At 41.8% G+C, this 27,486-nt stretch overlaps 1 protein-coding gene across 7 annotated transcripts in view; it reads right to left on the reverse strand.

Annotated features, from left to right (window-relative positions):
• FAM135B (family with sequence similarity 135 member B) overlaps nt 1-27,486 on the reverse strand; it is a 271,697-nt gene that overhangs the window by 203,451 nt on the left and 40,760 nt on the right. For 3 of the 7 annotated variants that reach the window (XM_042036041.1, XM_042036040.1, XM_042036042.1), the window contains exon 2: nt 12,142-12,204. The gene's annotated coding sequence lies outside the window, so the exon portion shown is untranslated. Of the gene's footprint in view, nt 1-5,779; nt 5,978-12,141; nt 12,205-27,486 lie in introns of those variants that run through there. The other 4 variants (XM_042036045.1, XM_042036039.1, XM_042036044.1 and 1 more) reach the window with 3 other exon arrangements.

The raw sequence follows: 27,486 nt of genomic DNA on the forward strand, positions 1-27,486 counted from the left end.
GGAAAAGAAAATAGTGCTGGGCTACTGCAGGGTGTAGAACAGGTTTATGCAGGGCAATGTACTCTGTAAACTCCTGTAAGAAGAGTCACTTGCAGCAGCAGACACTGCTCAGCTCTAATGAAATCCATCTGCCTTGTCCCACAGAGATCCTCATGTCCTATGACGTGGGATAGTTGGGCCCTAATAGCGCAGAAGAGCTGTGCAGATGTGAGCCAGTACCTGCAGCACTCAGGTGCTCAATCACACAGAGGGGGAGCAGTTGCTACAGGTACTGGCAGACTGCCAGCTCAAAACCTGTAGCCCAGAGTTCTCTGCAGAAACCAAAATACCAGTAAGAACCCAATTTTTTTTTGAGCATGCAAATCCAGAAAAGTGGCATATAAAGGGATCTTCCAAAAGTGGGTGTTGCCCCATGCTGCCCCATCACCTCTGAAACAAATGGGAGACTTTTTCATGCAAATACAATCAGTGGTTTCATGCAGACACCTCAAAGCTGACACTTACAAGCCAAGGGCCTATTTAGCAAGAATATGAGGTTACATCATCTATAGGCATCATCTCCTCGCAATGAGGTCAAGTCAAAGCCACTGAGCAGAACAAGAGGCTATGAGTGGAAAGGAGGAGATAATTTAACAGAGATGGAGGTTTTCTTACTGAAACACCTCTCTTGTCTAGGATTCAGTGGATGGAAATGCTGGTCCTTTTGCTCTGTTCTTTAAGAAATCATTCTCATACAATAGGATTGCTTTTCCTACTGCCACAATGGTTTTGGCAGTATGGGTTGACAAATTGACAGGTATACCAGCAACATTTCACTCAAGGCACATCCTCCAAGTAATACTCACATTCTTTAGGGCCATAAAAAGGTTATGGGACTGTGCTTGCCAGCCTCAGAAACAAATGCAATGTTAGCAATGAGAGAAAACAAAATTACACATTAGAAGTTGGTGCAGAGCCGAATTCCTTCCCAGTCATGCAGATCTGCATAGGAATACAATAGGGGAGATATTTTTGCCCAACTAGTTGGACCAAGAAAGAGCCTGGTCGTCCCCAGGCTGCTAGATGGTGGCATCAGGGTGTTAATAGCACAGGTGGTCGCTACCAAGCCAAGTTACAATAAGAAACTCCCACTTGCTATTGTGCTGCATTCTGTGAATCCTCAAAAGCCACACTGTGGCCAGAATTTGAAGTTTCCATGCAAATAAGACAAACATCAATTTACTGTCACACCATTGCTATGCATTTTCAGTACAAGTCTGTTGTTTAATATCTGCAGTTTCACCTCTAAATTCCAACAGGGTGCACAAGGTCTTACCTATCCATGACAACATCACATAGCTAAGAACAAAGAAAAAGAAATTATGATGAATGTAACTACTAGATATACATGTAAAAATATATATATACACACTAGATACACTGCTGTAAAATCAAGAATTTGGTAGGCATATCTAGCAGGAAAAGGTCAAACTACTGCTTAGATTGTGTTATTCCCATGATCTGAAGGATGAGAAAACACAACAGGTAGGAAGAGCATATCAGGGTATTGCATTTACCTAGAGTGCCTCGTGTGCAGTAAGCAAACTTTGTAGGTCCCTCTGTGACCACTGAAAATGATCTTAGTACTGAAACATACACAGGTCAGATGTGTGGGGACTACAGAAACAAAAAGTCCACACCACGGCATGTCTGGACCCAAGAGAGAAGCAGAAATGCCATGAGATTTCTGGCAGATTTGTAGGAGGACCAGAGAGAGCACCCACCCCCCTCAAAGCTATTCTCTTTCAGTATGGGACAGCACATGGATGTCAGCAGCATCTGAATGTACAAAAGAAAGTCTTCCTTTTACACTTTGTTTGGATGCTCCATCTGCAGCAGTGGAGCAGGGAAGAAATAAAACTGCTGAATAACAGAGTCCTTAACATTGCAGGCACTAATAATAGGATTAGAGAGAGAATAAAATCATATCCTCTTGGATTTGGAACATTTGGAGGAAGCCAGCTTCTGACTCACTCTCCCAACAAGTTGAGATCAGGCATGTCACGGTGCTGACCTTCTGAAGGAGGACTCAGATCAGCCCAGCAGCCACAACTGCTCAGGTGGTTTCAGCCCATCCCCTCCTTGAGCAGTGTTAGCAGAGGTCATGCTTCATCACAGGCCTGAGGTTCTTGCAGCATGTCAGGCACTGCCAGCGTGCAAGGGAGGGAACTGGGTACAGGGGACACGACAAGAAATACACACAAAGTGAGACTCCTGCGCTGTTTGTGCTGGTGGACACACTTCTATCAGAGCTGTGTTGGGGGGAAGCACTCTCAGACTGTCTCACCAGTGGGGGAAGAAGGTTTCAAACCATGAGCAAGGAAGCTGATGGACCCCAGGGGTTACAGAGTAAAGAGACCCAAAGCTTACACCACCTGAGCCCATAGACCAGGATGGAATTATAACCTTCCCAAGTGCTGATGGGGTATCTGCTCAGTGGACACAAAGGTTCCCATTGCATCATCGTGGGTATCATTTAGACTGCCAAGACCAGTCTGACTCTGAAAGAAGATGAAAATTGGCAAAAAAATGGTTATTTCTGTATCAATTGTGGATTGGGTACATAATTTTAAGGGAACCAAACAGACAGAGAAGTGTCCAGTTTCTAATGTAAAGATCTCATTGTCCCCCTCCTCACTGGGAAAACTTTTCCATGGTTAAGTGTCTGCCTCATTAAACAGTGAATCTAGCCAATCACAACAGAGTGTAAAAGGAAAAAACATAATATTGCAGGAGAGAAAATAACACTGATTATTGAATAGAATAATAAACAGCAGTGTACACATAGGCTCAAAATAAAGTGAATAGCATTGTTAAACTAAAGGCAAGGTACAACATTCTTCTTCAAATCATCTCTTGCTTCAGGTTACTACAGATCAGGATCTGGAAAAAAGCATTTTCCTTATTTAAAAAAAAAAAGAAAAAAAAAAAACAAAAAAACAAAACAAAAAGACCAATACAACACCAAAACCACAAAACCCTGGCTGCAGCATTTCCAAAATTCCTGCCTCAACCTGTTGGGAAAAGCTGACTTTAGAACAGCAACTATTGTATAAGTCTTCTTTTGTTCTGAGCTCTGAGAGCCACAGTGGGTGACTAATGAAAATAAGGAGCGAAATTTTAAAAGATGCTTAGTTATATCATGAGATATAAATTTTTCCCCTTAGAATGATGCTGTGAGCAATGTGAGCATTGAGAGAGCAGCTCTTAACAGCCACGCACAAAACAAAAGAAAGACTGTGTTCCCTTCCATTACTAAACTAATAAAATACAATAGAAAGAGCTATAAGGCAAAATGAAAAAATCTCTCCTAAGCTTTCCAGGTTAAGCAATGGAAAAAGCTGCCAGAGTGGGGGACACTGAGCATTAAATACTGGATATCTGAGGTGGGGAAGATCCTTGCTGTTTCCACTGATATCAGCCCTGACTTACCATGAACAGCCCTCCACAGAGGGTTTCTGTGGCCAAGCAGTGCTCAGGAAAACATCGAGCTTCCCTGCTGTACCCTGAGTCCTTTCTAACAGAAGTTTTCAGCCCTGTAGCAATCAAAAGTCCATGTATGAATTCTGGCTTCTCCGTAATCACCTGCCCACCGCTAGCAGCAAAGTGGGACTGTGTAGGAATACTTGCAGGGTGTTAATGTGTAATACCCAGAGCCCTTTCACCTTCAATCATCTGCTTGTGCTGATGAGAGGGGTCACTGCTCTGCGCCTCACTGAGCTGCCCCTGGATTATGCACTTTACATCTCTGCAACACATGTAAACAGGATTGCGGCTTTGTTACTGGTGTCTCAGTGTCAGACACGGGATCAGGTTTGTGCTCTTTTTACAGGCATTTTGACAGGCACTTTTATTCCCTCTCTGTTATTACAAAGAAGTCTCAAGATTTAAATATTCTCTGGATTTGAAGCAAACACCAAATCTCATGCAGAAATACACCATGCAATGTGCCCAGTCTCTTAAGGACTGTAGCCCTACAGTGCTTTAGTTTAATTAATGTAAGTATCCAAAATCATCCTCTTCAGTTAAACTTGGTATCTGTGAGCACTGTTATTACCATGGATCAAAGAGCCCCTTGTAGAGAAGACCTGTTGTGATGAGGTCAAGTTCCTCAAGAAATTATTTTTCAAATTGAAGCACTGATGCCAAATAGCTGCCTGTATCTTCCTTTTGTATCCCTTACCTTATCAATTTCCCTTGGGATGGAGCATAATTCCCAGGTAATTTTTACAGCACTTCTGCATAAGAACTGGACATGAGGTCCTGCCTACCCGAATTCCTTGTTCTATGGCTTGCAGGAGGAGAATGTTTATAAACATAGAGAAAAGGTGGGTGCAATTCTGCTGTCTGTTCTGTACCTATAAACTTAAATTATATTCCATCTCCTGCTGATTTTAGGAGGATGTACATAGAAAAATGCAGGATTGGGACCAAAAACCATGCTGATTTTCAAATCAGGTTGAACATGAGAGACAGGTGCTTCTTAACCTTTACTACATGTACAAGGATATACATATATATATATAAATAAATATATGTATATATATATATATATACACACAAATATATCAGTACTTGCATTGGGTCATACCCAGACCATCCCCATGTTATAATTAGGAAGCATTTCCAGCTACACAGACAAGGATGATTTGGAGAGGACAAGGGACACCAGAGAGGAAGAACAGGGTTTTAGACAAGGAGACAGAGACAGCAGCAGCGTCAGATCTCTTTCTCCTTAGTGCTGACAATAACAAACAAATAAACAAATAAAAATAGTTCTGTGGAAGTGGAAAGAGCTCTCTGCAGTCATTACATAGCAAACACTCACAGCTTAAACACTTGGCTTAAACTTCTTATTGTCCCCCCCTTTGTGCTCCTCAGACATACGCACTCATCCACATCTATTTGCCTCCACAAGGACACTCCACAGCTTTGTATCTCTTCTGTTTATAAAATGCCAAGGACTGTCCTCAGGTGCTTTTGGATCAGAACTATTCTTCCTACCTTTTGGAACGTACCCAGTACCTGCTTCCTCACAACAGATGAAGCAAGCACCTTTGAGTGTGTGGCCATCAGACCCACATCTTTAGGATAATTTTTTTTTTTTTTTTTTTGCCTCTTAGGAGTTGTAAAGGTTTAGGAGAAGTATTTTTGCAATTCTATACATACATATATTCTCAGGTATGACTGCATTGATATTGTAATAATTTAGTCTGATTTTAAAGCACTTAAGGTAAATCTGACAGTTGTGGACTATAGTGAGGTTTCTAGTCTCGACTATTCATATACCTCTCTGCTTTACAGCTCTCTGCTGAATATGATGAGAGAGATTTATTTGTAGAGTGGGTAGAGACAGAAGTGCGTTGTCGCATAATTTTTTTCTTTAAGGATTATTAATTACCATGTCAACCTTTGCTCCGCTGCTGCTGCCCACTTTTATTTTAGAAGCACAGCCGTTCCCCACTCAGATCACATTGGGCCCCCCCACCATCCCATTTTCTAACAACCTTTTAGAATATTATTTATTATTCCTTACATATCTGAGTGGAGGAGAGAGAGAGGGACAGTATGGCAGAGATGGGGAACACGAGCCGGAAAACATGCTTGCCTGGAATTGTCATCACACTGCTGTTGGAAGGAGCGAGCCGGAAAACTCGCAGCCAACACTCACACGCAAACACACGCCAGGCACACAGCACATCGATCCCGGGGAGTTTGTGAGCAGCCCCACAGCTCTTACCTGGGTTGTCTGGGATCCCTCTGCAGTGCAGCTCCCTCAGCTCCCTCTGCCCTATTTCCCCCGGGAGCAGTGGGGCCGGGGCTGTGACCGGGTGCCGGTGCGGGTAGGGGTTGGCAGCAGCTGGCTGCAGCCTCGGCTGCCGGGCTCTGGCTCCTGCCAGGGCTGCTGCTGCTGCTGCTGCTCCTGATGATGCCTAGGAGGAGGAGAGCCGAGTGAGGAGGAGGAGGATGCTGGCGGTGATGCTGTTGCCATGGTTACCCAACTTGGCGGCAGCACCGCTCAGAGCAACAGCTGCCCCAGCACCCAGATCTGCTCGAACCCATGGCTGCCAAGCAGCCCTCGATGTACAGGCACAGGGGTGTCACCCCAGAGCCCCTCTCCATAGGGAAAGTGGCAGCCAGGAGGATGGAGGTCACTCCTTGGCACGGTTTTGGGGCTCTGGGAAAACAGATGGAGTGATGCATCTGAAATGTTTGCATTCTGCACTTGTGGGCAAAGAGCTTGCAGCCCTGCAAAGGTCAAACACCAGCTTCCAGGAGGGAGAAATTTCGTTTTTTAGGGGGTTCTTGCATTTTTATAAAGCACTGAACAAAACAGCAAAGCTGAGGAAGGGAATGACTTTGAAAGTTGCCACTGTGATGCAATTTTAAACTTTTTCTTTTTAAAACTAAAGGCCAACTCTCTGCCTTTAAATTGGGACTTACAAGTGGTATTTTACTGTTTTATTGTGTAAAGGTTTTTGTGCATAGAAAAATCTCCCTAGAAGTGAATTCCTTGTGTGAGAGAGAACTGCCTCTAACCACCAAACAGTGAGAAAAAATCCTTCCAGAAAAGAACCCACTTGCACAGCACAGGACACTAATTCTTTCATGCATGAAGCAAACAAGCTGAACTTTGCCTTTGTCTAATGATCTGAAAATAATAAGTAAGAAAAAAGACCTCAGGTGAATGGGGTGCCACATGATCAAAATAAAGGAGTATTAACTGAGAGAGGTGTGTGAAATCAAGGCATTCACCTGCCATTTATCTATCAAAGAGGCATGTCGTGATGCTCTCATTTTGCACTGGAACATCACAAGTCACAACAAGGTCACAACAATCAGATGTCAAATCCATCCCAAAATGTCAGTGCAAAGCTACGTAATGCTCATAAGCCATGACAGTTCTTTCAGGAGCTGGTACTGTTGCAGGACATTGTGAAACCCTGTCTAGAAAATACTGGAAAAAAAAGAAAAATCACTGGTGGACACTTTCTAAAGGGATTTGCTTCCTGCTGCCAGATCTCTGCTTGCAACCTGTATGCTGCAGATGATATGAATCTATGAGCTTGAGACACCAAGAAAATGTGCTGGATGGTATTTCCTATTAAAGTATCAAACCTGGATAAATGGTTATAGAAGATGGGAGCCTACAAGAAAGATGGAGAGGGATTTTTTACAAGAGCAGGTAGTGAGAGGAAAAGGAGAAATGTCTTAAAACTGAAAGGGAGTGGGTTTGGATCAGATATTAGGGAAAAGTTCTTTACTGTGAAGGTAGTGAGGCCCTGGAACAGGTTGCCCAGAGAAGTTATGGATGCACCAGAAGTTTTCAAGGCCGGGCTGAATGGAGCTTGGAGCAACCTGATTTAGTGGAACATGTTCTCGTCCCTAGCAGGGAGGCTGGAATGAAATGTTCTTTAAGGCCTCATCAAACCCAAGCAATTCTATGATTCTATGATGTGCTGTTGGCAGCATTTCTCAAGATATTCTAGAAGACAGTGTCTCTACACCATGTTCATTTGCAGAGTCATAATCTGCTTCATATAAAATCATTTTCTATATATCTCATGACTGTGGGAGAACCTGGAACTACCTGACTGAGGAGGGAAAAGTGCCAGCCAGCATACACTGTCAGACCTCCTTGGAGCTGCTTCTGATTTCACAGCCTCCATGTATCTTATAAACCATTATCCCTGAAGATTTTTTAATTAATCTTCTTTCAGGCAACAATTTTGATGTCTGCTCAGGGATTATATGGAATAGCTGACTCAAAGGGACTTTCTAGCACTCTAAAAAGAAATAAGAAATATGTTATCTATTTTAATCTTTAAAAATGTAATGCATGTAAAATTAGATAGGACCCTGAAACCCTTCTCAAGAGCTAAAAAATATTTGCTGCATGAGATTCCCTGCTGTAATTTTGAATGCAGGGCAAGAAGTTCTCATTGCAGTAATGACGGTGAGCACATCTAAATCACGCACTCCATTATTAACTACCTGACAGAAAAACCCATGGTTATTCTGAATAGATCACTGAGACCACAGACAGATCTTATTTCTGCTAAATCAGGATGTGTACTGCAAAATGTACCTGCTGAGGTGTGTGTAACCAGTTTGCAAGATTGTGTTTTCCAACTTTGCTTATTGGGGCTATTTTTTGAAAGCTGCAGCTCTGATTTCAAGAAGACACATAAGAATAGCAGGAGAGAGGTGGCCTCTAGCTTCATGTTCTTTGGCTCAGCATGGCTGTATTTCACCACTGAGGAGTTGCCCACCTTAATTCTCTTGTTGGTGCTAAGCTGCAACACTGAGGAAAAGCCCACCTCAAAGGAGATGCAGAGTGCTTTAAAACAAATGGCTTTGATACCTCTCTGTCTGTACCCTGCAGAGTAGGCATCTTCAACTGTGCCAAGTGAGGACAAAGTGGATATAAAAAGTCTAACAAAGCACAGGAAAAAAAGTTTAAAAAAAAAGAAAAAGAGAGGTAAAATAGTTTCGTTTTCCCTCAGCCATGCAAGAAGGTCCTGCATGGTGGGATCGATGATTTGCATCATTCACTAGGGAGATAAGTGGTGTTACAGTATGTAAAGCATGCTGATTTCATATACAGATATGATTCAATAAAGAAAGGGCACATCACAGATGTATTTGACAGAGCCAAGAGGAAAAGCTGAGTTTTTAAGCACAGCATTAGTTTTTAAGGGTAAAACCTATGTCATACCTTGCAGACCTGCTAAGGAATTACAGACCCCTCTGGGAATCTCAGATGGTACTGGCGACCTATGTTTAGTCACATCTAGATTAACTTCTTGCTTTAAATAGTAAAGACAGGAAAATCAACTTATCCTAACACAGATTTCTAAAAAAAATCAGTTAAATTATCCCTTGTGCCTCTTTTTCTCTCCCTGTTCATAGGAAAACACGAGGGCTGACTTAATTAGTTGCATTTATCTACAACATCCTGAGGCAAAGGCAAATCCTATCCCTAACTCCAGTTTGGAAGAACTATCCCACCAAATCAGACATCTGATGCCTGTCAACAAAGTTTTAAACCAAAACATACCTTCTGGAAATGTCCCTTAACTGTCACCTGAGCCCCACAGCAGGCTGAGCTTTCAGCAGTGAGGACGCCCCAGTGCCTGTTTAGCTGCTGAATGTTCCCAGACTGGCTGGAATCCCTATGGCACAGACATCCTTGGACATGCTTGGTGTCCTATATCCCATCATAGGCAGAAACATTGATATTCCAGATTCTTTGTCTGGAGTCTCTGGTTATTTAATAATAACCCGAAACAGATATTCTTATTAGGTAGCAGGATAACTAATAGATGTTCAGTGGAGCAGTCCATGCTGCAGGGCACACACTGGGCTGGTAAACATTTTTACAAGTTGTAGAACCCACTTCAGTCTGTTACTCTACACTACCAGAGCTTGAGAGTAATAGTAATTGTACAAATTCTGATAAGAGCAGGGTTAAATAAAAAAATTCTTAAAATAACTGAAATAAGCTTAGAACTACATACTTCTTACTTCCTATTCATGCCTGACCAATTTGGTGACCTTCTATGACAGGGCTGCAGCACTGGTGGGTAGGCCAGAGTGACTGACATCATTTACCTGGACTTCTGCAAAGTATTTGAGACTGTCCCACACAACATCCTTGTCTCCAAATTGGAGAGACATGGATTGGATGGGTGGACCACTTGGTAGATAAAGAACTGGCTGGATGGTGCACACGAAGAGTTGTGGCCAACAGTGAATTGTCCACATGGAAACCAGTGATGAGTGGAGTCCCACAGGGGTCAGTACTGGGGCTGATGCTGTTCAACAGCTTTGTCAGTGACATGGACGGTGGGATCGAGGCACCCTCAGCAAATTCACTGACCACACCAAGCTGTGTGGTCCAGTCACAGACTGGAGGGAAGGGATGGATCCAGAGGGACCTGGACAGGCTGGAGAGGTGGGGCTGGTCAAACCTCATGAAGTTTGACAGAGCAAAGTGCAAGGTCCTGCACCTGGGTCATGACAGACACAGATCCCAGACACACCCACAGATTGGGTGGAGAAGTGATTGAGACCAGCCCTGGGAGAAGGAGTTGGGGGTGATGGGTGATGAAAAAACAATGGAATCCTGGGCTGCATCCAAAGGAGCATGGCCAGCAGGTCAAAGGAGGTAAATCTGCCCCTCTGCTCTGCTTCTGTGAGATCCCACGTGGAGTTCTGAGCACAGTTTTTGAGCTCCCAACATAAGAAGGACATGGAACAGTTGGAGCTAGTCCAGAGGAGGCCACAAAGTTGATAAGAGGACTGGAGCACCTCTCCCATGAAAACAGGCTGAGAAAGTTGAGGCTGTTCAGCCTGAAGAAGAGAAGGTTGTGTGGAGAATTCATAATCTTCCACTATATGAAGGAGGCCTACAAGGAGAGGAACTCTTTGTCAGGAACTGTAGTAATAGGACAAGGAGTAATAGGTACAAAGAGGGCAAATCTAGGTTAGACATTCGGAGGAAATTCTTTGCTGTGGGGGTGGTGAGACACTGGACCAAGTTGCTCAGGGAGGTTGTGGATGCCCCAACCCTGGGAGTGTTCAAAGCCGAGTTGGAAAAGGCCTTGAGCAACCTGGTCTAGTGGGAGGTGTCCCTGGCATGGCAGAGGGCGTTGGGACCAGATGATCTTTAAGGTCCCTTCCAACCCCTTAACGTTCTATGATTCTGTGATTCCTCTGACATCTCAATGTCAGCACATAAAACCTTACACAAGCTTGTGATTTAAACACACACACAGAGCAAGGAAGTGAGTGTGTCTCACGTAGCAAGGAAAGACCACAACCCTCAGCTTCCACCGGGAGCACACAATGAGTAGTTGCAGGCAGAGACCTCATCCTGGCTGCAACAGCTTTCCTCGAGCTCTGGGACACAGCTTGCTGCAGGAAACCCCTGTGAAAGCTCCCCGTGGATGTGTAACAGGTCACACCATGGCTGGGGAGAAGAAGGAAGGGCTAAATGTGTGCTCCAGGCTAGCAGCAGGAACACAGCAGCTCTGTAGGTAATGGACAGAGAAAGTTAAGCTTCTCTTTCAATGACCTGAGAAGCTGAATCTGACTTTTGATTGCAACACAGCTTCCAGGCGCTGTTTCTTTCTACTTTATAATTTCAGGAAAGGGTAAGGTCCAAAGGGAAAGTCTGACACACAAAAACAAACAGAACTCTCAGTCTTGGGGCTTTGATTACTTATGGATCCTCTGTGCTCTAGGAGACTTCAGATGGCAAGACCCTTCTAGGAAGCAAATGCACCATATTGTTATAGCAGGATTTGAAACACCCTCTAGTATGAATTACACAGTCTCACATAATCCAGTTTCATGCTATGCAACAGAGAAGCAGTTAAGCAAAAGAAGGAGAAAAACAGGAGAAAGGATCAAAAGATGCCTTTCACACAGCTATTTGAGAAAAATATAACCAGAAGTGTCAACTAAAATATATCAATATTTATTTTGATGCAGCTGTTGACAGTCAGTCATGCTCCATCATTGGAAGCATTCAAAGTCAGATTGGAGGGGCTTTGGGCAACTTGATCCAGTGAAAGTTATTGTTTTCCATGGCAAGAAGTTTGGAACCAGATGATCTCCAAACCATTTTATGATTCTAATAAATATAACAGATTCTTAGGGAGTACCACAGTATAAAGGTGTTTTAAAATAATACAGGATTTTAAAAAAATCATGCAGCATTTAAAATCATGCAGTATTCTCACATATCATAGTGGAGAATTAAAGGTAAAGTCTACAGTACTAGAAAAGGCATAAAGCATAATTTATCATTTTACTAAGTATGTATTTCACACAAAACCCACACAGTATAATATAAAATGGATCATAAAGACTTGGCTTGTTTTAATAGCTGCATCCAAGAAAATCTTACACCTCTTCTTGCAAGTCTTTACATTTATCCTGTCCTCAAGCCACAGAGTCCTCATTCACTTGCCATCCATTTGATATTTTGTTCATTCTACCACTCAGTTTTAGTCCAGCATTTTGTTACAGCCAACTAAACAGCTTTGCTTTAAGTAACAAAAATCTACATTTACCCACCAGTGTTTCCCTTACCTGGAAGGCAGTGGGAAACCTCAGGTTGCAGTCCTCTCATTCAGGGCTCTGGAAGATTGCATACTGGATAAAAAATAGAGAGTAAATAAGCACACTTCAAATGTTTTACATGACACAAACATCTGATAGGACTTGAAGGAACTACTGCAGTATTAGAAGTTCAAAAAACAAAACAAAACAAAACAAAACAAAACAAAACAAAAAAAAAAAAAACCAAAAAAAAAAAAACCAAAAAAAAAAAAAAGAAGAAGAAGGATTTTGTGAATAACATAGCCTGGGCCCAAAACATCATCTTGCAGACAGCCTTAGGAGCTGCAGAGCACAGCTCACTATTGCAGTACCTCACAAAATCACAATCAATATTTTTCTAAACACTCCTATGGAAAAAGGGCTGCCACTGCCATCTATTTCAGAAAACAAGTCCTGGACTTTTTCAGAGGCACTCACACAAGCAGCTGAGGTTTTCTGGAGGTCAATGCTGAACTCCCTGAACACTGGAACAGGCTGTTCAGCTGTGGAGTCTTCATCACTAGAAATATTCAAAACTTGACTGAACATTGTCCTCTGTAACCTGTTCTAGCTGATCCTGCTTTGGGCAGGGTCAGGGATGATGTGATCTCAAAAGGTGACTTCTGATATGACCCATTCTATGAAATCATGAACAAGTCCCATACCCCACTGCTCCCAGCATGCATTCCACAGATTCCTGATCTCTGCCCCCTTAGTTCACCAACTCCTAACCTCTTCCTTGGTTTTACACACAACATCATTTTTCCTCCACACACAAACATATTGCCATACACCTGTAGTCACACCTTTCACTCATCCATCCCAGTCAACCTACAATATCCTAAACCTAAATCACTTGGACCCTTCCTAGGCCCCTTGTTTCCTCTGAGACCTCCCTCTGCCAATTTTGTGCAGTAAATCATAAGGGTGACTTCCTCCCCTATTTAGCTTGGGCAGAGTGCAAGCTTTCTTCTTACCCTGAGTGTTGCATCTCCCACCCTGTGTCCCACCTTAGATCTGACCTAACCTACAGCATCACAGAAAAAGGAAGGAAAGTTGCAAAGAAATTCTGACACTGACTGGAAAACATCCAGTGCATTCATCATGTCAGAGGAACTTAGCTGTTTATATCTAGTTGCTGCTGAGCACCCAAAACCACCTGTGTTTATTCAAACATTTAAGAGCTGTCTTATTATAGAAGTTCTGAGAGATGGACTCAAAAAAACAAAAAGAAAGACCATTTCTTTTCTCTTTGAAGTATCTGCTCGTAAGCACATAAGTGCAGTCTTCCAAAGAAGAGCATATGATCCATTTCTAATGTAGGCAAAACCGATTATTTCTCCTAGATTCCTCTATGGAAATATCTAAACTATTTTGGCTGCAGTGTTCCCAAATTAATTCAGTCCAAGGAAGATGCTCCTGCATAAAGTGTTTCAGCTCAAGCAATTAAGATACAGCAAAATGATAAGCAATAAAAGCTAGGGTGTTACTATAAGAAATGCTGGACAACCTTAACAACGCTCACTGGTATCACTACCACCTAAAATACATATTAATTCACTAAACAGCCAGATGGGCTTGTTTGCTTAAGACTCTTCCCTAGAGGTTTTCAGATTCTTCTTTTTTTTGTATATGTCTTTTACAATGCAAAATACCAGCTGGCAGGCAGTACTAGTAGTACCTAACTACTAACTGGAGTTTGTGTATAAAGATTATTTTAAAATATCTGAACCAAACCCTTGTCTGGCATTGCTTACAATAAGCACAATGTTTCAGCCTTGCAAGGAGAGGAGAAACATCATCTTCATTTGTGTCTTGGTAAACCATGGTGCAGAAAAGCTAAATATGCTTGGAGAAGGGTATATTACAGGTTGGAAAAGGACAGGGGAGCAGGCAACTTACTCCAAGATATTCTTCAATGCAACAAATTATTCAGCCACAGGACCGCAATTTGTTGGCAAATCCCAAGTGAGTGGCAAACCAGCACTTTTAGGAGTGAGGGAGGTTTCATGGTTGAGATTTGAACACCTACTTAAAGTTGCTCTAAGTGCTGACCTATAACTTCCAACCACCATTTTTCTTTCTAGGTCAACGACACCCCAAAGCCCATTTAAATGGGAAAGACAGAAACTGCTAGAGGCACTATAGTCTTCCCTGGCTCAAGGTTGAAGTGCAAGGGTAGGAAGGAATAAGATGAGGGAAAAATCAAGCTCTTAACAGGTTTTTAAAGTTGGGCAAAACAAATTAAAGAGTCATTATCCAGGCTGATGAATCCCACCTTTTGCCACAGGTCTATAGACTTCATTACAACAAAACCAGAATAGGATATTTTTCAGCATTCCCACCACCCCAGGTAATGACAGTGGTTGCTAGTGGACACTTCCTTACCTCACATTTATGTTTGTTTTCAGCAAATAGGTCGTTCATGAGATGGAAGGAGCTTAGTGTAGAAAACTTTTGAGACATGTCTACATTGCTTTGGAAAGAACTTCAGTCTTACTGACCTCTGAAATCCCATAGATTGTGGCTACATAGGACCAGATCTCACCTGTCTTCTAGGTGGCTAGAAAAGTTAATCAGAAGAAATTAACCAACCTACTTTGTAGATTTAATGCCAAAAAAACCCCTTCTGTCTTTGAATGAAAGGCAAAGAGTGTTTATGAAATACTCATGTTGTAACTTTAAACTGGAAAGTAAGGATTTTCATAAAGGGGACTGTGCCAGCTATATGGTGCTCTTGGGTCATGGTAGTTCAAAGAAAGTTGAAAGATACTACACTGGATAAAAAATCAAGGAACCCTGTCTTAGCACCTGTGTAGATATCTGCTGTTCTTCTTAAAGGTTATTATTTATTGAAGAGACAGTGAGAACTACTACACATCTAAAGAGGTGAACCACAGGTGCAGAGAGAAATTGCAGGACTTCAGGGATTTGTGATAGAAGAGGATTTATCTTGAAGACCACAGGTAAATAATTCAAAAACATTTCCTCCTCTTAATGCCTCGATTAAGCGTATGACAGCAGAAGTCAGTGATAACACAAGCCACCAAATGGTTTCTGTCAAGGGGGAGGACAAAGACTGAGTAGATATGGAGTTAGAGCTGATCTGGGATGATGACAACATACTCACTGCATGTCCCAGCCATGGAGGCATGTCTGTAACACTGAGACAAAACAGCCAGGATATTGACAGATATAGAGATCTGAATGACTAAAGATGGGAGGATTTGGGTCTTTGTGTTCAGTAGCTTCTCAGCTGGAGGCTTGACAGGAACAGAGAGGGATTTGATTTCCCAGTGAACTGAACCCCACCAGCAAAACTCACATTCAGTGTTCAGTCAAAGCAGAATATCCTTCTACATGCTCTTACCAAAAATGTTAAGAAAAGACGTTATCCCTCTTGAAAGGGAATAAAAAGAAAACTGTTGAGGATTTTCCCTGTAGCTTGCCCCTGTTATTCTTGAGGAACAGATGCAGAGCACCTTATATAATTTAGCATGGTCAGAGTCCGGGGAATGACTGCAAAGGCTGGATGCACATGTGACAGAAGGAAGGGCACTCTCTTTTCCTTCTCAGCTTTCTAGGTCTGGGGGAAGGAAGGGGAAACATGTTTTTGTTTCTCCTCTGCCATTCCACCCTAGCAGAAAAAATTCCCACACACACAATCAGCAACCAAGCCTTGAACAGAGCCAAAACCCTGGGCACAGCTCCATCACCAGAGTGTATTTTATGGTCTTCCCTGCCACCTAAGTGCTAAAAGAAAACTCTACGTGCACACACCACAGCCTACACAGACAGTGCAAATGGGAGCATGAGGCACCTGGCATTACCCACAGCAACATCATGGCAAAACATCCAGAATGTTGTTAAATATAGATCCAGCAACCAGTGAGGAGAACTGCAAAATGTGGCTCCAACTGCTGTGCCCTCAGAATCCCCGATTCAGTGTAGGGGTTTGGGAAGGAAGAAACACTGGGGCTGATGGACTGCAGAAAAGGCTCAGGGGTCCTTGCTGGACAGTGAGATGGAGGCGAGACTTGGCAGCAAAGACAGTGATCCTCCAGGGCTGTACCAACAAGGTTACAGTCTGTGAATAAAGGGAAGAGATTATCCTTCCCTGCCTCAGTGCTCTTTAGAGCACACCTAAATACTGAACCCAGTTTTGCCCCCCTCAAGACAAGGGGAATCTGGATAAACCAGAGCATAGAGGACTACTGAGAAGAAGGGATCTGAAGAACTTTCCAAGCAAGGAGAGAATGGAGGACCAGATTCTTCAGTCTTGATAAGGCACTGCTTTGGATGGACTGTTAAAGGGTCAGCAGCCCCCCACTACCTATTGGGAGAGATAATCCAGAAGCAGAGAACTGAGCTAAAGACCCTCTGGATTATTCTGTGATACCTGTGACCTGTCTCACTACAGAAGTCACTTCCCCAGTTTTCCAAATCTTCCCTTAGTAGCCTCCCTTGCACTCAGCCTGTGAAAGGAAAAGCAGAGATTATATGTTCGTGTACTTCCCAGTGACGACATCCTGGCTAACAGATTGGCACAGCAGGTACATGTCAGGCCAATAAAAAGGAAAAGAAAAGGAGGCTAAAGATAATCATGGAATTTATCAGAGCATTACATCACATTCTTTTTATTATCCTTTCTTCTCCAGTCACAAACACAGCAATACCATTGACTTCGTTACCCAGGTATGAAATTAAATGGGGCAAGACAGAGGCTCAATCTCTTCAACACAAAGGGAAAAGTAAACATTTCCCTCTGCCTTGAAAGCCTGCATGACCCAGTTCACTGCCAACACCCAGATATGAGAGATACGAAAGAGAAAAGAGGAATAGATTGAGGTGAAAAGCGCAGAAGTTCTTCTCACAGCCTGCCTGTTGAGAAGAGATGAACCCTTATCTGTAGTTTTGTCCAGTTCCCACCACAGAGCAGGCCCTTGTTTGCCCTTCTTCCATTAACACAGCCCCTCTGTGTTAACTAAGTTTCAGCATCATTCTCTGTAATCTACAGAAACAACCCAAACCAGCACACGATGTTTGGATTTTAATGGGATGCTTATGTTTGAGTGGCCACAGCACAGACCACGACAAGCACTGCCTCCTACCAGAAATCACAACACCCTGTGTGCTGCATGTCACTGGACACACAGTGGGGAAAACCTTGAGGGATCTTCCCAACCCTGCCTTGTCTTGTTAGGAGCAACATGGGCTCCTCCAGGATCCCACACCTCAGAAGGCAGCTGTACCTTTCCCTTCCAGGCAAAAGCAGATTCATTCATTAATGTGGCCAGGTACCACCATCTGTATTTTTGTTTGAAATGGAGAAAAAAGTGGTTTTTGTTTAGCTCTGTTCTGTCACCAAGCAGCACCATTACTCATTTCAGGTGAACTTTAGTGAATCCTCTGCTGAGGTATAGCTGTGACATAAGGAACAAACAGGGTCATGGTGGGTGCAGAATAATGATGTGTCACCCACAAGAAGTTGGAAGTGACTCTGCTCAGGTAGAGATTGAAAAGGGAGGCTTTGTCAATATCAGCCCTGAACAGCAGGACAGTGTGCTGTGGTTAGTCCTGCTGCAGGATCTTCACTGCAGCCCTGAGGAAAACAAAACCCAGCAGGGAATTCAGTCTGCTTAGATAGGAGAGCTCCCTCTCTCCAGCAGAGACCTGGGGGGTCTCCAAAATGCCCCTCAAAGGACACCCATTTGAGTTTATCTCCAGCCTAGTATCAGCAGTAGCTAGGAAAGATATCAGCATTAAGAATCATTTTGAGCTACTTCATCGTAAGGAGACTGAATTCTGCCCTGGAGGCCTGTGAGGGCTCCCAGCTTCCAGGAGATTTTCCTAGAGACCAAAACCAGTGTTCACCCAAGACAGTGACCTCTCTGCCTGTTCAGTGACCCTCTGGCTGGGCAGGCTGCAGGCAAGGGGAATTGAGGCACTGTAGGCTCCGAAGGGTCTCCCCTGGGACAGAGGGAGTAGCACTGCACATCCCAGCTTCCAGGAGGTGCTGAGAGTCAATTAAATTTTATTAAATATTATTTAAGTGCCAGAGTGGGAAACTCATCTGAGCACCTTGCTCCAAAAATAATTCAGAAGTCCAGGTTTCCTCAATCCTTATGTTTTAATGACCTAAAACCACACTTGAATATATACATATATATACACATTCATACACACATCCACAAATACATTCTTTCTTTAAATATGAATTTATGAAAATGCACACAGACATTAAATATGTGAGTATACACGCACACACACTATGAATTAGAGCATAATCACATGTTGGCAAGATACTTTATGTGTGTGTATGTGCTTCTGCAGAAATAACTTTGGGTATTACAGAACTAATCCAATTACACACAGGTTTAGTGCACATTTAGCATAAATAAGGTTCAATCCAAGTTCCCAGAATAAGTTAATAATTTTTAATGTAAAACCTCTTTTCCTCTTGAATTTGAAATTTAAAAAAATACAATGCTGGCTCTAAGGGATAAGCTCAGTTTCAAAAAAAAAAGTTGTTTTCTAAAATATTCTCGTATTTATATTTTTCAAGTTCTAAATTACCATAAATTAACATTTTCAATTACCCAAAGAGCATTCCTGTGAAACTTCAACAAATCTGTTTCAATCACAAGGAAAATGATCTCTGATTATTTCAATCTTTCCAGTTTCACAGACTTGCACGGACTTTGTCAGCTTCTAAAAAAGACTAAGAAATTTGAGATGAGATTGGAAATGAGATTGATTACTTATTTGTCCTCCTGTTTCTCTAATATGATAAATCAAATAAATAAACCAAATCCTTTGAACTCGTATGGTGAAGGACATTAGAAAGTTTTTTTCCACTAACTCAACTGTTTTGCCGTTTTATTTTTTATTCACTTCCCATTCTCAAAGAACTCCTTGGACATGAGCATGCACCAGATGAAAAGGAGTCCTGAACACTAGAGGGCAGATAAGAAACAAACCATCAAGTTTATCCCTCATCATTCAGTCCCTGAAATAAACATTTTCTTCTAGTAATTTTTACTCTTTTGTTTTTTCATTCTACAAGCAATTTGTGATTATTTTCACTTAAAATATCTGTGCCAATGGTCATAATTGCATGTGATTTTCATCTTCATGAAAAGAAAAATCACATTGAGACTTCAAGATTGGAGGGCTGTTAGTTACTGCAGCCAGTGGGAAATAACCCATGGCAAAAATATATTCTCTATATAGAGAGGGATTTTTGGAGCAAACCAAACTGGTACATACGCTGAGTTACAGTGACCAGCATCTAGGGCTACACATTTAATACATTCGTATTAAAAATGAGATTCACTTGCTTGGCTCTCATTTTATTGTGCTTTTCCTCACTGCAGTCTTGTTCTTTGTTTCTTCCACCCCTGTAAACACTCTGTCCAATTACATGTCCCCCCTCCTATAACCCCACACACTGAGTTTCCTGCATTTAGGTGAAAAAGATGGGATTTCTGTCACTCCCTGCCATTGATAGCCTCTGGTAGAGAGGCAGAAGTCACATGCACAGCAGAAGTGACACACATTTACAAATATAAGAGGGGTTATCATAGAATCATAAAATAATAGAAGGGCTTGGGTTGGAAGGGACCTTAAAGATCATCTTGTTCCTATGCCCTGCCCTGGGCAGGGACACCTTCCACTAGACCAGGTTGCTCCAAATTCCACCCAGACTTACCTTGAACACTTCCAGGGGTGGGGCATCCACAGCTTCTCTGGGCAACCTGTGCCAGTGCCTCACCACAATAAAGAATTTCTTCCGACTATCAGCTAATCTAAATCTCTCCTCTTTTAATTTAAAACCATTCCCCCTTGTCCTAGCACTATCTGCTCATGTAAAAAAATCTTTCTCTCTCTGTTTTATAAGCCCCCATCCCTCATGCTGCCAGGAACAGTCAGTGTCTAAACATTTGAGACAATTCACTCCTATCTCAGGACAGCTTGAGCAAATGCTTTTTTAAAAAGTCAGTCACGGCCTCACATAAACCTCTGAATCACACCTGGGATGAAGCAATCATGCTTAACTCCTTTGCACATCCTTAGCATGTCTCTTCTCTCCACCAGGAGCCTGGCAGACTGCTGTAATTCAGAGGGATGCTTCAGAACTATTTACAAACACACCTCCTTGTGCAGCATTGCTTTCTCAGCATAAATGCAAATACAGCCTCTGCAGTACCTCACACACACAACATTTACTGCTATGCAGATCATGCCTAGATGCTTTGGGAAGCTGCTTTCTCATAAATGCTGAAATAAAAACCAAATCTGCTATTCTTCAAGACATTTTTTTCCTGGCATACCTCAGGCTAGGGTCATCTAGAATGTATCTTGTGGATTTTTGTTTACCCCTTGGCAGGGGAAACAAAAATAGCCAGGCTCTGCTGCCTGAGTGTATAGACAGAGACATGCAGCTGCATTAGTGGTGCTCAAAGCTTGAACTGATACACATCAGGGGCTCTCAGGACTTACTAATTCGGGGTGCAGACACATGTACCCATGCTATATAGCCTCTGGCTCAGGGTCAGCTCTCACAGGCATGCAGAAATGCAGACCACAACCTTCATGCATCCAATCTTCTAGAGAACCAAGACACTTCTCTCAACCATACAAAATGGACATTGAGAACCAGAAAAAAATCCCTTTGAGAAGCCTTAAGAGAACCAGACAATACAGTCATTCCTGCTAAAGGGCCAAACGCCCCCCCAGCTACACAGTCACTCCCTCTCCTTAGAGCTACAAGGAGAGAAAGCAGAATGAGAGAGCTCATGGACAGAGGTAAAGACAAGGAGCTCATTTACCAGTTCCTGTCATGGGCTAAACAGGACTATATGGAGAAAATTAATTTAATTTGTTCGCAATTAAAATATATTCTGGTATTGAGAAAGAAAGACAAGCAGCACAAAAACCACCTTCCACCCAGCCTTTCACCAGACCTCCCTTCCGCACTTCACTCCTGACTCCTCTCCCCTGACAGGGTGGGGATGGGGCAGTGGTTGGTCCCTCCCAGCCTCTCCGGGTTGCCCCTCCCTCCTCCCCTGTCTCTCTGCTCCAGGTCCCGCGTTTCCCCAGGCAGCAGCCCTTTGGGGACAGATGCTGCTGCCTGGGCTCTCCAAGGCTGTGAATTTGCTGTGAATTCAGCAGAGTTTTTATTGTGACATGTCAGTGTGGAAAGCAAAAACTCCATTCCATGACCTAAATGCAAGGGGATAATAAATGATGTACTGATAAGGACAAAACTGCATCCCCCAGAGATGAGATAAACAACAATTTGTGTCTTCAAAGTTAACATATCTCTTTCGTGCTCTTCCTTGTTACCACATTCCAATGGGCCTCACCTTCGCTCTTGCCCAACGAGCTCCATTTCTGTGCTTGGGGGAGCCCAGCCCATGAGTGAGCTCCTCACAGGACAATATAAGAAAGATATATACCTATTAGAGAGTGTCTAAAGGAGGGCTACGATGGTGAAAGGTCTAGAGGGGAAGCTTTATGAAATGTGGCTGAGAACACTTGGCTTGTTCAGCCTGGAGGAGACTGAGGGGAGACCTCACTGCACTCTACAACTTCCTCACGAGGACAACCAGAGGGACAGACATTGATCTCTTCTCTCTGGTGAAGAGTGACAGGACCAGAGGGGTTGGCAATGAAGCCGTGTCAGATTTAGGTTGAACATTAGTTAAAGTTCCTTCACCCAGAGGGTGCTTGGGCACTGAAGAGGCCCCCCAGAGAACTGGTCACAGCCCCAAGCCTGACAGAGTTCAAGTATTTGGACAATGCTCCAAACACTTGGGGCGATCCTTGAGGCTGTCCTGTATGGGGCCACGAGCTGGAATCGATGATCCCTGTGGGTCCCTTTGAACTCAGGATATTCTGTGAATCCATGGACACAGTACGGGTACGAATGGCAAAGCATTCTGAATTTGGTTCAGTATAGGTAAGGAATTACCCACATGGTTTTAAAAAAATGCCTGCTTGTAGCATCAGATGGAATTGTGTTTAGAATTCCTAAGAACCTGTTTTCAAGAGAAAAGAAGGGAATGGAAGGAGTAACTATAAAGGTGACTACGATCGTTGTGGACAAGGATACTCAAAAAGCTCAATTTGGCATAGGAATATAAAGGTTGTGGGAGGATATGGTGACTCATACTTGTAAAGGCTGAATGTCAAGACAGTGGAAGAGTTAGCTAACTTTAAGTATGATACTGGCACAAGATCAATGGGATATATAATGTTCAGAAATAGACTTAGGTTGGAAAATTACAAGATGATTTCTAGCAATCCAGGCATGGTGGTTTTGCCCAGGCAAGATTGATAAGGTTTGTCATGGACTGAAGAAAGAAAAAAGTTGCTTCTCTTTGTACTACTCGACTTCATCTTCTTCCTCAGATCTCAGAGGGAGTTTGTTAGATTGAATTTCTACTGCTGCAGGAAGGTAGGATAAGTGCTAACAGTCACGTCTCCTACTTCTTGAGAAATCATATCATAGCAGCTCTTCCCAGGTTTCACACTGGGAGGTATGAAGATTAGTATTATTTATCAGGCATCAAATTATCCCAGTGATTGTGCTAAAAAATGGGTTTGTTTTGGAATGGGTGTCAGAAAACTTAAAGGCATTTTATGCCTCTAGCCAAGACGTGGTATAATTTGGTTTTTTTAGATATCACTGTCAGCCAGTCTTTTAAGCAGCAATTTGGTGCTTAATTCCCATTTATTTAAATGGAACTGAGGCAACCAAATGCCTCAGTAAAACTGGCCCTAAATTTTTTTTCATACATAAATCCCTGGTCAAAAAATATAACATAGAAAATCTGTGCTGCTGTTCTTTGGCCTTTCTCTAGACTCAGTTTTGAGCTCTGTGGTTCACTGAAGACACCTTAGTCAGAGTATGTGCTTGCACACTATTGTGAGATAAATAACAACAGGAGCTGGGAATGCATAAGTAATTCACATGTGCCAGCAGGAGCGAATCCTCCACCCTCTTTAATAAAAGGATACTCTTCAAAAGTACCTCTAAACCTCTGCAAGAAGCTGTATGGAGGGGAGAAAATAAATCCCAGCACATTCATTTGTCCTGGTTTTTTAACACTCAAGCGAATCTTGCCCATATATTAATTTTGCATGCATTATGCACTTGGGCTAAGTACTAACTGCATATTTGTACTTACCTAGAAGAAAGGAGGTCAGTGCTAGAAGTGTCCTGGATGGCAAACTGCTTTGCTTTAAACTTAATTAAATAGTGAAAGAATTAAAAGTGATAACGAACCTACAATAAAGCAAGGAAATGTTACGTAATCAGGCCCACTCATATAAATGGATCTGAAATTCCTGCTTATTTAACATTTTAAGTTTCCTCTGTTGAATAATACATAATCTATTGAACGATTTAAGTTAGAACACGGAGCTGAATGTTACATATTAAATATTAAGTGTATAGCAAGGAAAACCGTTGAGTTCCTTGCAGGCATGCAGCTCTGGGCTCAGTGGTTCAGAGGGAAAGAGGAGGGCATAGTCCCCATGTGGGGAACCCTGGTGGAAAATAAGGATGGAAGGAAGCAAAGGAAAGATTTCTGTCACTGGCGGGCTTTTTTTCTGCAATTTTAATGAATCTATACTGATGTGTGTCATAAAAATAAGATGTAACTAAATCTCCTCACATCTCTCCAACTCTACAGAATATTGTTCATGGAACAGTTCCTTTAGCAGCAAAAGGAGTTGTAAGAGACTGATAAATCACATCAGTCAGGCGGGTTGCAGAATGTTAAGAGTGTAGTGCAGTATTTTTCATTCTTGTGATTATTTATTTAATGTTTCCGATGGGAAAAAAAAGGTCTTTTTATGGTCTATTATCCCTTGAAATGCAGATCTTCACAAAGTTGAAAGGATTTTGACAAGACAAACTAAATAGAATTTATGCCAATTATTTTGGTACAAAAATTTATTTGACTATGTTGCCCTCCATCTGACCCCCTAAAGAAGGAGCCACAGCAGTAGATGTTCAAGAACACAGTGAACTTCGAAAATTTGTGAACTACTCAAAACAGTCAAAGAAACAGGACAGCATATGATGTACTACAAATCAGGGACATCTTATTTAAGTGAGCGGCTAAAAAAAGTAGATGGTTGAATGACAAACCCACATCAGGGCTATAAATGAGAAGTTTGGGAACTTCTCATAAGGTTTGTGCCTTTAAATATTCTTGATCATTGTTTAAATGCTTAACAGTGTACAGAGCACGTGGTGTGGTCTAGTTGGACAAATTCAATTAGTTATTCTGAACACTTCAATCATCTAAACTGGAAAAAGTTGGCTAATACCTGAGAACAGGTCAGAGATTCATTTTTCTAAGAGCTGGTCATAGTAAATCTCATGTTCCTGTGTAATCACAGTTGAAATTTCAGCTGGTTTTAGCACAGGCTATCTGCACTGACACTAAGCAGTTGTGCTAAAAAGTACAAGGATATATTTCAACCTTAATTTTCTCAAGTGGAAACTTCCCTGCTTGCTTTGTATGAAACGTGTGACCTGCTGTTACACTGAGAGTGAACAGTGATGGATGTTTGTCTGGGCAGTGTGAGAAATAGGGCCCTCATTTTTTTATCTGAAGCAACTGTTCTTTCTTTCATAAACCTAATTACTATTCACTGTGGCGATGACTTTTATTGAATTATTTATCAAGATTTGGACTCTGGGAAAGGCTGAAACAACACTGCTACCATCCCTTTATGAATCCATTAAAAAGGGAGCATACACCTTGCTCTTGAGCAAAAACACATCAAGGATTTTTTCTTGTCCACAATATTTACCTCAAGTTGAAACTAAAATATAAAATACCAGAGAAATTAGTTGTGCATCCAGAAATATACTTTCAACACACAGCACCTCCTATGTGTTTTCTCCTCTTTATACTTTTCTAGAGAAAGGATATATAGGTGTACTTGTACATGCTTCAGCCTGTAGCTGTGCTGTATCAAATGCTGTACAAACAGGAAAAGAAGCCCCACATCTCTCAAAAGGCACATATCAACCTAGAGCAGTTTAAACTGTTCTTTACTGCCCCACAGAATCCACACAGTACCAAACTCCCAGCACCAGGTTAATTGAACACCTGAGCTTTATTATTGCTCATTGATATTTTCATAGAGATAGAGGTGGGTCAGCAGGACTACATACAGCTAATTAGACACAAAAAATCCCCACCTTGGATTAAGTTTGCTAGGTTTTGATTGCAACCAAAGGAGCAAGAGGTATTCACAAGCCATTTGAAGGTTTTGTTTTGGTACAGATGTGGGCAGATCTATTTAGAATGTAGCTCCTGAATGTGAGAACTACTGTGATAAAAAAGAATTAAGCATACAACCAGCCAGTTGTGATGGAGAGGCCATTGCAGCAATGAAAACATTTCACTAAGCAGAAGAAACCTAAGGCCTGCCTGAAATATTCTTTAAAAGCATTAGGGCTGAATATGCAGTTTAAAACATTCAGTGGAAAACTTCAATTTCATGCTGACTTCGTTCATTTTTTTTACAGCTTCCTGTTATAGCATTTTGTGAAGAGGAAGATTTTCTAGGCAGTAAACATTCCTATGCAACAACACATTTGGATAAGTGTTTAATTTCAAGTATATTCTTATTTCCTGTGGTTTGCTGAATCGTGCCAACTCAGCTGGAAGCCTCAGGTACTGCACTGAGCTTGTGTGGGCAGGTTTGGGGCAAAAGGAGGCTCTGGGGGCAGCTTCTGAAATTTCCCCTGTGTCCTACAGAGCCAATGCCATCCAGGACCAAGGGATGACACACTTAAACCCACAAGGGGGAAATTTGATCCATCTCACCTGATCTTAATCAGCTTTCTGTATGCCAAAACACAAGATTCAGGCTTCAGAAAACTCACCAGCAACATTACTGAGCCTCTTGTTATCCTTGTACAAACATCTCATCCCTTTCTAATTGACTCACTGCTGTTCTCAGGACTTTGCACATCCTAATCACAAGCTTTTGGGGAAAAAAGTATTTTTGTTGGTTGAATCTGAACTCCTGTTTAGTTTCAGTGACTGTGCTTAGCTCCAAATGTTCAGATATAGGGAAAACATAGAAGCTCTTGATCTACTTCCTCAAAAATACTGGTATTTTTTAAAAATAGTATTAAAATTCATAGCTTTGCTTCAAAGAAGACCTCTCACAGTGTTTTATATTAGAGTCATCACCCTTCTTTGCACTCATCTGAGGTCTAAAATATCTTTTTTGAGATAAGGCATCATTGTATGCATAGTATCTCAAGTAAAATGCACTTTTTTTCTTAGAAACCGCTAGCACACTCCATATATAACACCATGTATTTTTCTGCTGTGCTGTTTAACTCTGCAGTTGACCAAACCAAACCTAATTGAGGTTTTTAGTTCAATGAAACTTATTCTGAAGCAATTAAAACTGTAAAGGTAGTCTCATTTTTCTCTCCACATAATGATAACCATCCCACTTTGGACCAAGTGATTGTTTGAGATATTTTTCAAGAAAGTAAAAGATATTGTTTATACATGTAAATACATGTAAAAGTTGATTTCCAATGCTCCCTACACCAACTGTGATTCCAGTTACAACATAAAAGGAAACTTTAAAATTCAGCCTTCTTGGGGAAAAAAAAGTCTATCACTCTGAGTTCTACTTCTGTCTGCACATTCTCTCAGACACTCTTTATGCTTTCATAATCATATTATCTGGCTTTTGAAATACCTTTCCCTTTCCATGTGAAAGCCTGAGCTATTGCAAAAGAAACCATGAATCTGCAACTCATCAGTGTACTGCTGAATGTGAATAATGGAAGCCAATGGAAGAAAAGAAGTGATTTTTCCCCCCATCTTGTCTCTTCTAATCTCTTTCTCTTAGGTTTGTATTTTGGACAGTGCCTGTAGACAGCACTGAGAGAAAGGTGGGAACCAAAGGCTAACTGCCAGGAGTAGGGCACAAAATTAATCTTGATTTCTGTTTTTATTTCCTCTTTGCATAGCTCTAAATTTGATTTTTTTTTTTTTTTTATCTTTCTTTTCAGGTAAAAAATAGCAATAGTGTGGATGCAACAGACATCTTTTTAGAGATGTGAGAGAGTTCATTTGTGGAGGTGAAAGGAAACAGTAAGGAATTAATCAAAGTTAAAAATCAAAATCAACACAGACATAATCTCGTCCATAGTAAATCAAAAGATCCCCATCAACAACAAAATAAAGAAATCGCAACTTATTATTATTATTATTATTATTATTATTATTATTTGTTATGTTTCAACTGCAAATTGATTGAAGATTCTAGATGAAC

Source organism: Corvus kubaryi, unplaced genomic scaffold, assembly GCF_017639235.1.
Source record: "Corvus kubaryi isolate FWS band 111438036 unplaced genomic scaffold, C.kubaryi_AGA036_p1.0 37385, whole genome shotgun sequence".
Taxonomy (NCBI): Eukaryota; Metazoa; Chordata; class Aves; order Passeriformes; family Corvidae; genus Corvus; species Corvus kubaryi.